The following is an 11856-nucleotide window of genomic DNA, read 5'->3' as shown; positions in this document are numbered from 1 at the left end:
CTTTTGTCAGCTGCTATTTCATGTGCATCTTGGGAAACACAGGAAAGTTAGTCATGAAAAGTATTCTCTGCTGCCATCTCATGGGTATTTTGAAAATAACACATAAGTGCATATCATAAAATTTATTTAATGCTGCCATCTGGTGGGCTTTTTGAAGATAACACCCAAGTGTATCTCATCATAAAATTTATTTTCTGCTGCTACCTGGTGTAAATTTTGGGAATAAAACCTGAGTGTAGTTGAGATACAAATTTGTTTTCTGCACCCATCTTGTGTGCATCTCGACAATTATACCAGATTGTAAGAAAAAGTCATTCTCCGCTGCCATCTGGTAAGCATGTTAAGAATAACACCAGGGTTTTGTCATCATGAATATTCATTCTCTGCTGCCATTTGGTGAGCATTTTGAGAATAACAGAGCATAAGTAATAAAAAATTTACTCTCTGCTGTCATCTGGTGTGCACTTAGGAAATAACAGTAGACGGTAAGTAATCGAAAGTTATTTTTTGCTGTCTTCCTTTGGGCACTTAAGGATTAAACTGCCATTGTTTGTTGTCATGAATTTATCTTTTGCTGCCATCCTGTGGGAATTTTGGGAATAACACCACAGGGCATAGGATGAAAACTCAGTTCTGCTGCTATTTTGTGTGCACTTATAAAATAACACCCAAGGGCATGCCGTTATGAAATTTTTCTCTGCTCCTATTTCGTATGAATCCTTGGGATAACACAGGAATGCAGGTCATGAAAATGTTCTTCTGCTGTCTCATGTGCATTTAAAAATTAACACCCAAGAGCCTCTTGTCTTGATATTTTTCTTTGCTCCTACTTTGTGTGAAACTTGGGAATAACACGAGAGTGCGTGTCATGAAAGTTGTCCTTATAGGCATTTTGAAAATTTCATCTAGTTGTCTGTCATCAAAAAACTTATTTTCTTACACCATCTAGTGGGTATTTGGGGGATAAAACTTTAGTGTAGGTCATCATGAAAATTCATCTTCCGCCCCAATCTTGCATACAATCTTGGGAGGAATTATACAACAGTGTAAGTAAAAAAGTTATTCTCTGCTGCCATCTGGTGGGCATTTTGCGAAGAAGATCACAGCACATGTCATAAAGAATAACTTCAGCTGCTATCTGGTGTGCCTTATGAAAAGGATACCCAAGGGCATGTTGTTGTGAAAAGTTACAGTCCGTGGCCATTTCATGTGCATCTTGGAAAAAATCAGGGAAGTGCATGTTGAAATACTATCTTCTGCTGCCACCTCATGCCATATCGAAAATTACAAACTAGTGTATGTCATCACACAAAGTAATTTTATGCTGCCATCCTGTGGGCATTTTTTGGAATAACACCCCAGTGTGTGCTATCATGATAATATATTTTCTGCTCTCATCTACTTTGCATCTTGGAATAACTTCAGAGTGGATGTAATAAAAACAGCTACTATCTACTGCCATCTGGTGGGCATTTTAGGAAGAACACCCGACTGTAGGTCACCGTGAACATTCATTCTCTGCTGCCATCTAGACAGTATTTTAGGAGTAACACCACAGTGCATGTCATGAAAACATTTCTACTGCTGTCTCGTGCACATATAAAAAAATAACACTGAAAGGCATGTTGTTTAGAATTTTTTATCTTCTCTCATTTTGTGTGAATATTGGGAATATCGGGAGACTGCATTTCATGAAAAATTATTCTCTGATGCCATCTCGTGGACATTTTGAAAATAGCACCCTGGTGTATGTCATTAGAAATATTTATTTTCTGCCGCCATCTTGTGGGCATTTCAAAAATAACATTGGAGCGTCGGGAATCATGAAAATTCATTTTCTGCCACCATGTAGTGTGCGTCTTGGGTATAACATTAGAGTACAATTAAGAAAAAGGCATTTTTCTGCTGCCATCTGGTGGACGTTTTTGAAATAACATCCAGGCGTATATCCTCAGAAAAATTTATTCTGTGCTGTCATCCTGGGCATCCTTGAGTAACACATGAATGTATGTTATCACGAAAAGTTATTATTTGTTGCCAATCAGTGTGTATCCTGGGAATAACTGATGAGTGCATGTCATCATGAAGTTATTTTTTTACTGGCCAGCCCTGGGATGCGAGAATGCCCACCCAGACCTTCCGCACAGACGCAAACCTGCCAAGACCCATGGTGCCTTAGCGCGGCTGGCGCCAGGATGGGAGGCCCAGTGAGAGCCTCGAAGGAGGGGACAGGGATGGAGTCGCAGGGGAAGGGGAGGGCCGCGGCAGCTGGCTGGGGCCAGACAGAGAGATAGTGAGGAGGAAAGAGACAGAGACGGAGGGAGAGAGACGAGAGAGGAGAGAGGATGCGAGCGCACTCCCAGCCTGTGTCAGAGACGGTGGCCCTTGGGGCTCAGCCTCGCAGAGCCCAGGAAGGGAACGGCCCGGAGCGGAGAGCGGAGAGAGAATACAGCCCAGGACTGACTGTAGGAGAGCAGGTGAGGAGGGGCGAGAACGCGGGGCGCCAGGCCGTGCAGGCAGCTCTTGGGTTCGGGCAGCTTCCTAGGAACCCCGAGACAGCGAGCGGGCAAGCGAGCAGGTCTTGGAGGCGTCCAGGGGCACCCTGGCTGGAGGGCGGCAAAAGGAGGGGACTGCAAAAGCCTACAGTACCCGGTATCCCAGGCGGTCTCCCATCCAAGTACTAACCAGGCCCGACCCTGCTTAGCTTCCGAGATCAGACTAGATCGAGTACGTTCAGGGTGGTAGGGCCGTAGACAGGAAAGTTTGTCGCCTGCCGCCCCAAGACCTCAAGCCTGGTCTCCATGGCTCCGGAGCCGCCAGAGCCTACATCGCTGCTACTGGGGGAGGAGGGGCACTGCGGGAGTTCCTTCGGCGAGGGACCGGCCACTGTCACAGCCCCACCCTGCCTGAGGCCTCAAGTCTTTGCCGGCACGCTTCTCCCCGCCCTTCAAACCCGACAGTCAGGTGCCCTCGGAACAGGCGCGAGGCCCCCCGCACAGGCGGGATGGGAAGCGGGACCCACCAGCCGCGTCAGAGAGGCTGAGACACACGAGATCGCGCGCGCGTGCGCGGCGAGAGATAGGCCGCAGTGAAGGGCCACAGACACACACACATACTTCAGGGAGCCCGTGCATCTTTCCTTTCCGCGGCAGGAACCCCGGCAGGACTCTGAGGACAACGAGCCTCCCTGAGCCCCCGGCCTGTCCCGGGGCACGAGGCACTGAGCACGGAGCACAAACCGCCTCCCTGCCCGAGCCCAGCCCCGGCAGGACCAGCCTCTGCTGTGGAAGCGGCCTCTTCAGGGCGGCCGCAGGGTCTCGGGGTCACAGTCGGGGTCGGGCTCTGTGCATCGGTGCACTCGTCTGTGGGTCCCGTCCGGCTCTCTGTGGGCAGGCACAGGCTCACTCTCTCTCGCGCACGGGATCTCCTCTCTCGTCTCCCTCCCTCCGTCTCTGTCTCTTTCCTCCTCACTATCTCTCTGTCTGACCCCAGCCAGCTCCCGCGGCCCTCCCCTTCCCCTGCGACTCCGTCCCCGTCCCCTCCTTTGAGGCTCTCACTGGGCCTCCCATCCTGGCGACCGGTGTCCTCCTTTCTCCTTCCCTCCCTGTCACTAGCTCTGTCTCTGGGTTTCTCTGTCCCTCTGTTTCTCAGCTCTCCCGCTCTGTGTCTGTCTCTCTTGGTGCAGAGTGGATGAGTAGGCAAGGGGCAGCGGACTGGGCGGGTCCTTGGTCCCGGTGAAGGGCGAGGGCTGCGTCCGTCTGAAACGACGCCTCGGGGTGCGACCAGGGTCTCTGTGTGTGTTTGGGCATGTCGGGCACGGCTTGGTGGGGAGGGCATGGGAAGAGTGCGTGTGGGTCAGGGCCGGAGCCGGGCCGCAGGTGCCTAGATGCGCAGGTGGCTGAGAGAATGGCGGGCCGCCCCCGGGCCGGGCTCCTGCCTAGCGGCCAAGACTGGAGAGGCCTGGGTTGCAAGAGCGCCCACCCATACCTCCGGCACCGCTGGGAACTGGCCAAGGCCCGCCGTGCTTTAGCGTGGCTGGGGCTCACTCGCCGCCACCTCAGGGGCAGAATTCCCGCTCCCCCGCAGGAGATGCGGTGCAGGCGTGGGCATCTCTGGCGCCCGGGAGGCCAGGCTCAAGCTCTTGGGGCAGCAGGCGACAGCCTCCCCCCTCTACGGCCATACCACCCTGAACGCGCCCGATCTTGGAAGCTAAGCAGAGTCGGGCCTGGTTAGTACTTGGATGGGAGACCGCCTGGGAATACCGAGTGCTGTAGGCTTTTGCAGCCATCCAGCCAGGGTGCCCCTGGACACCCCCGGGCTCTGCTCGCTCGCTCGCTGTCTCAGGGGTCCCGGGCAGGCGCCCGAGCCCAAGGGCTGCACGAATGTCCATGCGCCCCACGCCACCGCCAGCCCCCACCTGCTCTCCTGCAGCCAGCCCTGGGCTGTTTTCTCTCTTCGCTCTGGGCCCTTCTCTTCCTGGGCTCCACTGGGCCGAGCCCCAAGGGCCAAGAGCTCGGCCACGGCGAGGAGCGCAGGGGAGGGGTGGGTCTGGGTCAGGGCCGGGCCCGGACGTGGCAAGGCCGCATCTGCCTAGGTGCCCAGGTGGCCGAGAGGGTGGCGGGCCATGCCCGGGCTGGGCTCCTTCCGAACGGTTAAGACTGGGGAGGTGGGTGGCCCGGGGCCTGGGCAGTCCTGGGATGCGAGATTGCCCACCCAGACCTTCGGCACAGCCGGGAACCGGCCAAGGCCCGGGATGAAGGGGCGAAGCGGGAGTGCCTTCCCCCGGCCCCGCGAAGCCCTGCGTGCAGCGCAGAGGGCTCAGAGCGCGGGTAGCCTCTGCCCCGCTAGGGGTCTGTGCGGCATCACCTCTGTGGCCGCTCTCTGGCCAGCGCGGGTGCACAGTGGGGGTGATGACGCCCAAGCGGGGCGCGGGCAGCAGAGGCAAGCGCTCGTCCATGCCGGGCGCGGCCATGGCTGCCGCTCCAGCCTCAGTGGTGTAGCGAGGCCGGCTGCCAGTCAGGGTGGGCTGAGGGACAGGGAGGACAGAGGCGTGAGGCGAGAGGGACAGAAGGAGAGGACAGGGGTCGGGGATAGGGGGAGGGGACACGGCCGAAGCAGGGAGGGACAGGGGAGGTGCGAGGGGCCGTAGCCCGGGGTGAGAAGAGATATGTAAAGGACAGGAGTTATTTCAAAGTGAGCTAAGTACCAAGGGTCTGGACTCTTATTTGAATGGTGGGCAGAGTCCTTAAGGCAGGGAAACGCTCTTCTCTGCTGCCATCTCGTGTGCTTTGTGGGAATAACACCTGAGTTTAGATATTGAAACGTTATTCGTTATCCTCTGCTGCCATCTCGTGTGCATTTTGGGAAGAATACCTGACAATAGGTTATCAAGTGTAGGTCATTATGAATATTCATTCTCTGCTGCCATCGGGTGGGAAATTTGGGAATAACATGACAGTGCTGCTCATAAAGTTCTTTCTACTGCTTTTTCATGTTAATTTTGAAAATAACACCAGGGCATGTCATTATGAAGAGTTTTTCTGTGCTGCCATCTCGTGGGTATTTTGAAAACAACACACAGTGTATGTCATCATTAAAATTTATTCTTGCTGCCATCTAGTGGGCATTCTGGGAATAACAGCACAGCGCCGATCAAAAAATGTTATTTCAGCCTCTGTAAGGTGCATTCTGAAAGTAAACCCAAAAGAATGTCATTATAATCATCTTTTTGTCTACTGCGATTTCATTTGCATTGTATAAAGACACAGGGGTGCACGTCATGAAGTTGTTCTCTACTGCAATTTCGTGGGCATTTTGAAAATAATACCCAGGTATATGTCAGCACAAAATCATTTTCTGATGCCATCTGGTGGTTATCTGAGAATAATACCACAGTGAATGTCATGAAAAAAACCTGCTATCTCATGTGCATTTAAAAAATAACACCCCAGGGTATGTCGTTATAATTTTTTTCTCTGGTGCCTTTTCAGGTTAAACTTGAGAATAACACAGGATTGCATGTAATGAAAAACTGTTCTCTGTTGCCATCTCGTGGAAATTTTGAAAATAACAGTCAGGTGTATGTGAGTGTAACAATTTATTTTCTGCTGCCATGGGATGAGCATTTTGGGAATAACGCCACAGCGCCTCCCAAGAAAAGTTATTGCTGCTGTTGTCGTGTGCCTTTAAAAAATATCACTCCAGCGTGTGAATCTTGGGAAAAACATAAGTGCGTATGTCATGAAATTTGTTCGCTGCTGCCGTCTGGAGGGCATTTTAGAAATAATACCTGAGTATTTGTTATGAATACTCATCTGCCGCCATACGGTGAGCATTTTCGGAATAAATCACAGTGCATGTATAAAATGTAATTTGGTTGCTATCTCATGTGCATTCTGAAAATAAACTCTGGAATGTCATTATGAAAAGTTTTCTTATGCCATTTCGTGTACATCTTGTGAAAAACAAGGGGTGCTTGTCATGAAGTAATTCTGTGCTGTAGTCTTGTGGGCAATTTGGAAATAAATCCTACTGTAGATCGTCTTCAATACTCATTCCGTGCTGCCATCTGGTTGTCATATTGAGAATAACACCATAGCACAACAGCATCTCCCCCTCTACGGCCATACCACCCTGAACACGCCCGATCTCGTCTGATCTCCCAAGCTAAGCAGGGTCGGGCCTGGTTAGTACTTGGATGGGATTCCGCCGAGGCATACCAGGTGTTGTAGGGTTTTGCCGCCCGCTCCTTTTGCCGCCATCCAGCCAGGGTGCGCCCGGATGCCCCCGAGCCCTGCTCACTCGCTCGGTCACTGTCTCGGGGGTCCCGGGCAGGCGCCCGAGCCCAAGGGCGTCTCCAACAGCCCCGCGTGGTCCCTACGCCCTCTCACCTGCTCCTGCGGCCCAGCCCTGGGCTGTTTCCTCTAAATACTCCGGGCCTTTCCTTCCTGGAAAACTCCGGCGAGCCCCAGGACCGCGCGGTCTCCCCGGGCTGGGACCACGCCACCCGCTTTTAGCCTTCAGCCAGCAGCCCCGCCCAACCCCAAGTCTCAGCCAGAACCTTCTCCCCGCCCTTCTCACCAGATAGCCAAGTGCCCTCGGACCAGGCGCGAGGCTTCCCCGCACAGCCAGGACGGCAAGCGGGACCCACCCGCCGCGTCAGAGAGGCTGAAACGCACGAGAGCGCGCGCGCGTGCGCGGTGAGAGCCCTCTCGCTCGTGACAGGCCGCAGCGAACGGCCACACACACACACACACACACACACATGCACGCGCGCACACATACAAACTCCAGTGAGCCCGTGCATCATTCCTTTTTGCAGCGGGACTCCCGGCAGGACTCTGAGCACAATGAGCCTCCCCGAGCCCCCAGCCTGTCCCGGGGCACGGAGCACCCGGCACTGAGCACGGAGCACAAAACGCCTCCCTTGACCGAGCCCAGCCCCGGCATGACCACCCTCTGCTGTGGAAGCGGCCTCTTCAGGGCGGCTGCAGGCTCTCGGGGTCACAGTCCAGTTCCGGCTCTGTGCGTCAGTGCACTCGTCTGCGTGTCCCGTCCCGCTCTCTGTGGGCGGGCACGGTCTCTCCTGTCTCATCTCTCTCTCCGTCTCGGTCCCTTTCCTCCTCACTATCTCTCTGTGTCTGACTGCAGCCAGCTCCCGCGGCCCTCCTCTTCCCCGGCGACCCCGTCCCGGCCTCCTCTTTCGTGGCTCTCACTGGGCCTCCCGCCCTGGTGACCTGTGTCCTCCTTTCTCCTTCCCTCGCTGTCACTCGCTCTGTCTCTGGGTTTCTCTGTCCCTCTGTCTCTCATATCTCCCTCTCTCTCTGTCTGTCTCTCTTGATGGAGAGTGTGGATGTGAAAGCGAGGGGGCAGCAGACTGGGCGGGTCCCTTGTCTCGGTGCAGGGCGAGGGCTGCGTCCGTCCGAAGCGATGTCTCGGGTGTGACCGGGGGCTCCGCGTGTGTCTCGGTAGGTCGGGCACTGCTCGGGGTGGAGGGCAGGGGAGGAGTGCGTCTGGGTCAGGGCCGGAGCCCGGACTCAGCCGGGCCGCAGGTGCCTAGGTGCGCAGGTGGCCGAGAGGATGGCGGGCCACGCCCGGGCCGGTGTCCTGCCGAGCGGCCAAGACTGGGGAGAAGGGCTGCCTGGGGCCTGGACAGTCGCAGGGTGCGAGAGCGCCCACCCAGACCTCCGCAAGGCTGGGAACCGGCCAAGGCCCGCGGTGTCTTAGCGAGGCTGGCGCTCGCTCGCCTCCGCCTCACCTGCGGAACCCCTGCAAATCTCCAATGAGGTGCGGTGCAGGCGTGGACGTCTCTGGCCACCGGGAGGTCAGGCTCGAGCTCTTGGGGCGCCAGGCGACAGCTTCTCCCATCTACGGCCATACCACCCTGAAAGCGCCCGATCTCGTCTGATCTCGGGAGCTAAGCAGGGTCGGGCCTGGTTAGTACTTGGATGGGAGACCGCCTGGGAATACCGGGTGCTGTAGGCTTTTTGTCGCCCCCTCTTTTTTCCGCCCTCAAGCCAGGGTGCCCCTGGACGCCCGCGGGCCCTGCTCGTTCGCTGGCTCGCACGCTGTCTCGGGGGTCCTGGGCAAATGTCCGAGCCAAGGGCTGCCCGCATAGCCGCGCGCCCCGCGCCCTTGACCGCCCTCACCTGCTCTCATGCGGAGAGCCGGGGCTGTTTCCTCTGAATATTCTGGGCTCTGCCTTCCTGTACACCGCAGGGCCGAGCCCCAAGGGCAGAGGGCTCCGGGCGGAGGGCGAGGTCTCGGGCCGAAGCGTTGCCTGGTGGTGTCGCCGGTGGCTCCCGTCGGGCTCGGCCACGGCGGGAAGCGCAGGGGAAGGGTGGGTCAGTGTCAGGGCTGGGCCGGCACTGGGCAGGGCCCCACCTGCCTAGGTGCCCAGTTGGCCGAGAGGATGGCGCGCCATGCCCGGGTCGGGGTCCTGCCCAGCCGCCAAGACTGGGGAGGTGAGCGGCCCGGGGCCTGGGCAGTCCCAGGATGCGAGAGCGCCCACCCAGACCTTCGGCACTGCTTCGAACCGGCCAAGGCCTGCGGTGCCTTAGCGCGGCTGGCGCTCGCTCGCCGCTGCCTCACTGGCAGAACCCCCCAACCCCCCCCTCCAGTAGGTGCTGCAGGCGCGGGCGTCTCCGCGCCCGGAGGCCAGGCTCAAGCTCTTGGGGGCGGCAGGCATCCCCTCTCGTCTACGGCCATACCACCCTGAAAGCGCCCGATCTCGTCTGATCTCGGAAGCTAAGCAGGGTCGGGCCTGGTTAGTACTTGGATGGGAGACCGTGTGGGAATACCGGGTGCTGTAGGCTTTTGCCGCCCCCTCCTTTTGCGGCCCTCAAGCCGGGGTGACCCCGGACGCCCCTGGGCCCTGCTCTCTCGCTGTCTCGGGGGTCCCGGGCAGCCGCCCGAGCCCAAGCGCTCCTGCAGCCAGCCGTGGGCTGTTTCCTCTCTCCGCTCCGGGCCCCTCCCTTCCTGGGCTTCGCGCGGTTGAGCCCCAAGGACCGCCATCTCTGACACACGCTGAGAGTGCGCTCGCACCCCCGGGACGCGGGACCGGCCAGCACCACTCGCCCGTCCGTGCTCTGACCAGCCCCGCTCCGCCCGAAGCCTCAAGTCTCGGCCCGCAGGCTTCTCCCCGCCCTTCTCACGGGACAGCCCTGTGCCCTCGGACCGGGCGCCAGGCCGTCCGGCACAGCCCGACGGGAAGCGGGACAGACCAGCCGCGTCAGAGAGGCTGAGACGCACTAGAGCGCGCGCGCGTGCGCGGCGAGAGCCCTTCTCGCCCGCGACAGGCCGCAGCGAACGGCCACACACGCACACACGCACACAGACACGCACACGCACGCACAACACACATATTCCAGGGAGCCCGAACGTCTTTCCTTTCTGCGGCGCGACCCCCAGCAGGACTTGAGCACAACGAGTCTCCCTGAGTCCCGGCCTGTCCCGGGGCACGGGGCACAGGGCACGAACCGCCTCCCCGCCCGAGCCCAGCCCCGGCACGACCACCCTCTGCTGTGGAAGCGGCCTCTTCAGGGCGGCCGCAGGCTCTCGGGGTCACAGTTGGGGTCCGGCTCTGTGCGTCGGTGCGCTCGTCTGCGTGTCCCGTCCCGCTCTCTGTGGGCAGGCACGGCCTCTCTTTTCTCGTCTCTCTCTCCGTCTCGGTCCCTTTCCTCCTCACTGTCTCTCTGTGTCTGACCTCAGCCAGCTCCCGCGGCCCTCCCCTTCCCCGGCGACCCCGTCCCGGTCCCCTCCTTCGTGGCTCTCATTGGGACTCCTGCCCTGGGAACCTGTGTCCTCCTTTCTCCTTCCCTCGCTGTCACTCGCTCTGTCTCTGGTTTCTTTGTCCCTCTGTCTCTCTCGATGGAGAGTGTCGATGTGAAGGCGAGGGGGCAGCGGACTGGGCGGGTCCCTGGTCCCGGTGCAGGGCGAGGGCTGCGTCCGTCCGAAGCGATGTTTCGGGGTGTTGCCGGGGGCTCTGTGTGCGTTTGGGCAGGTCGGGCACGGCTGGGGGCGGGAGCGCAGGTGAGGAGTGCGTCTCGGTCAGCGCCGGAGCCCAGACTTAGCGGGCCGCAGGTGCCTAGGTGCGCAGGTGGCCGAGAGGATGGCGGGCCACGCCCGGGCCGGCGTCCTGCCAAACGGCCAAGACTGGGGAGAAGGGCTGCCTGGGGCCTGGGCAGTCGCAGGATGCGAGAGCGCCCACCCAGACCTCCGCAAGGCTGGGAACCGGCCAAGGCCCGCGGTGTCTTAGCGAGGCTGGCGCTCACTCGCCGCCGCCTCACCCGCGGAACCCCTGCAAATCTCCGAGGAGGTGCGGTGCAGGCGCAGACGTCTCTGGCAACCGGGAGGTCAGGCTCGAGCTCTTGGGGCGCCAGGCGACGACTTCTCCCATCTACGGCGGTACCACCCTGAAAGCGCCCGATCTCGTCTGATCTCGGGAGCTAAGCAGGGTCGGGCCTGGTAAGTGCTTGGATGGGATTCCGCCTGGGAATACCGGGTGCTGAAGGCTTTTGCCGCCCCCTCTTTTTTCCGCCCTCAAGCCAGGGTGCCCCTAGACGGCCCCGGGCTCTGCTCGTTCGCTGGCTCGCAGGCTGTCTCGGGGGTCCTGGGCAAACGCCTGAGCCCAGGACCGACCGCACAGCTGCGCGCCCCGCGCGCTTGACCTCCCTCACCTGCTCTCCTGCAGAGAGCCGTGGGCTGTTTCCTCTGAATGTTCCGGGCCCTGCCTTCCTGGGCACCACAGGGCCGAGCCCCAAGGGCAGAGGGCGCTGGGCGGAGGGCGAGGTCTCGGGCCGAAGCGTTGCCTGGTGGTGTCCCGGTGGCTCCGTGTGGTTTTGGGCAGGTCGGGCTCGGCCACGGCGGGGAAGCGCAGGGGAAGGGTGGGTCAGGGTCAGGGCCGGATCCCGGACTTAGCCGGGCCGCAGGTGCCTAGGTGTGCAGGTGGCCGAGAGGATGGCAGGCCACGCCTGGGCCGAGGTCCTGCTCAGCGGCCAAGACTGGGGAGGCGGGCGGCCCGAGGCTTGGACAATCAGGGATGCGAGAGCGCCCACCCAGACCTCCGGCTACGCCGGGAACAGACCAAGGCGCGCGGGGCCTTAGCTCGGCTGGCGATCGCTCGCCGCCGCCCTGCCGGCGGAACCCTGGCAACCCCCTCCCCCCAGCAGGAGTTGCGCTGCAGGCGCGGGCGTCTCCGGCAACCCAGAGGCCAGGCTCGACCTCTTGGGGCGGCAGGCGACATCCTTTCTCGTCTACGGCCATACCACCCTGAAAGCGCCCGATCTCGTCTGATCTCGGAAGCTAAGCAGGGTCGGGCCTGGTCAGTACTTGGATGGGAGACCGCCTGGGAATACC

General features: G+C 59.3%; 2 non-coding genes and 5 pseudogenes across 2 annotated transcripts; 6 read left to right on the top strand and 1 right to left on the bottom strand.

The window, feature by feature from the left end:
* Window positions 1–2637: 2637 nt before the first annotated feature.
* LOC120596542 (uncharacterized) lies at window positions 2638–2755 on the bottom strand (annotated as a pseudogene).
* A 1413-nt stretch (window positions 2756–4168) lies between these two features.
* LOC120596556 (uncharacterized) lies at window positions 4169–4277 on the top strand (annotated as a pseudogene).
* Window positions 4278–6615: 2338 nt separating this feature from the next.
* On the top strand, window positions 6616–6734 carry LOC120596548 (uncharacterized; annotated as a pseudogene).
* Window positions 6735–8365: 1631 nt separating this feature from the next.
* LOC120596553 (5S ribosomal RNA) lies at window positions 8366–8484 on the top strand. The gene has a single exon (XR_005651192.1). It is a non-coding gene; the product is annotated as a 5S ribosomal RNA (ribosomal RNA).
* A 711-nt stretch (window positions 8485–9195) lies between these two features.
* Window positions 9196–9314, top strand: LOC120596541 (5S ribosomal RNA). The gene has a single exon (XR_005651191.1). It is a non-coding gene; the product is annotated as a 5S ribosomal RNA (ribosomal RNA).
* A 1581-nt stretch (window positions 9315–10895) lies between these two features.
* LOC120596546 (uncharacterized) lies at window positions 10896–11014 on the top strand (annotated as a pseudogene).
* A 737-nt stretch (window positions 11015–11751) lies between these two features.
* LOC120596545 (uncharacterized) lies at window positions 11752–11856 on the top strand (annotated as a pseudogene).

Source organism: Pteropus medius, unplaced genomic scaffold, assembly GCF_902729225.1.
Source record: "Pteropus medius unplaced genomic scaffold, Ma_sr-lr_union100, whole genome shotgun sequence".
NCBI lineage: Eukaryota > Metazoa > Chordata > Mammalia > Chiroptera > Pteropodidae > Pteropus > Pteropus medius.
Note: the sequence above shows the minus strand (reverse complement) of the source record. Positions and strands in the feature narration are given on the sequence as shown.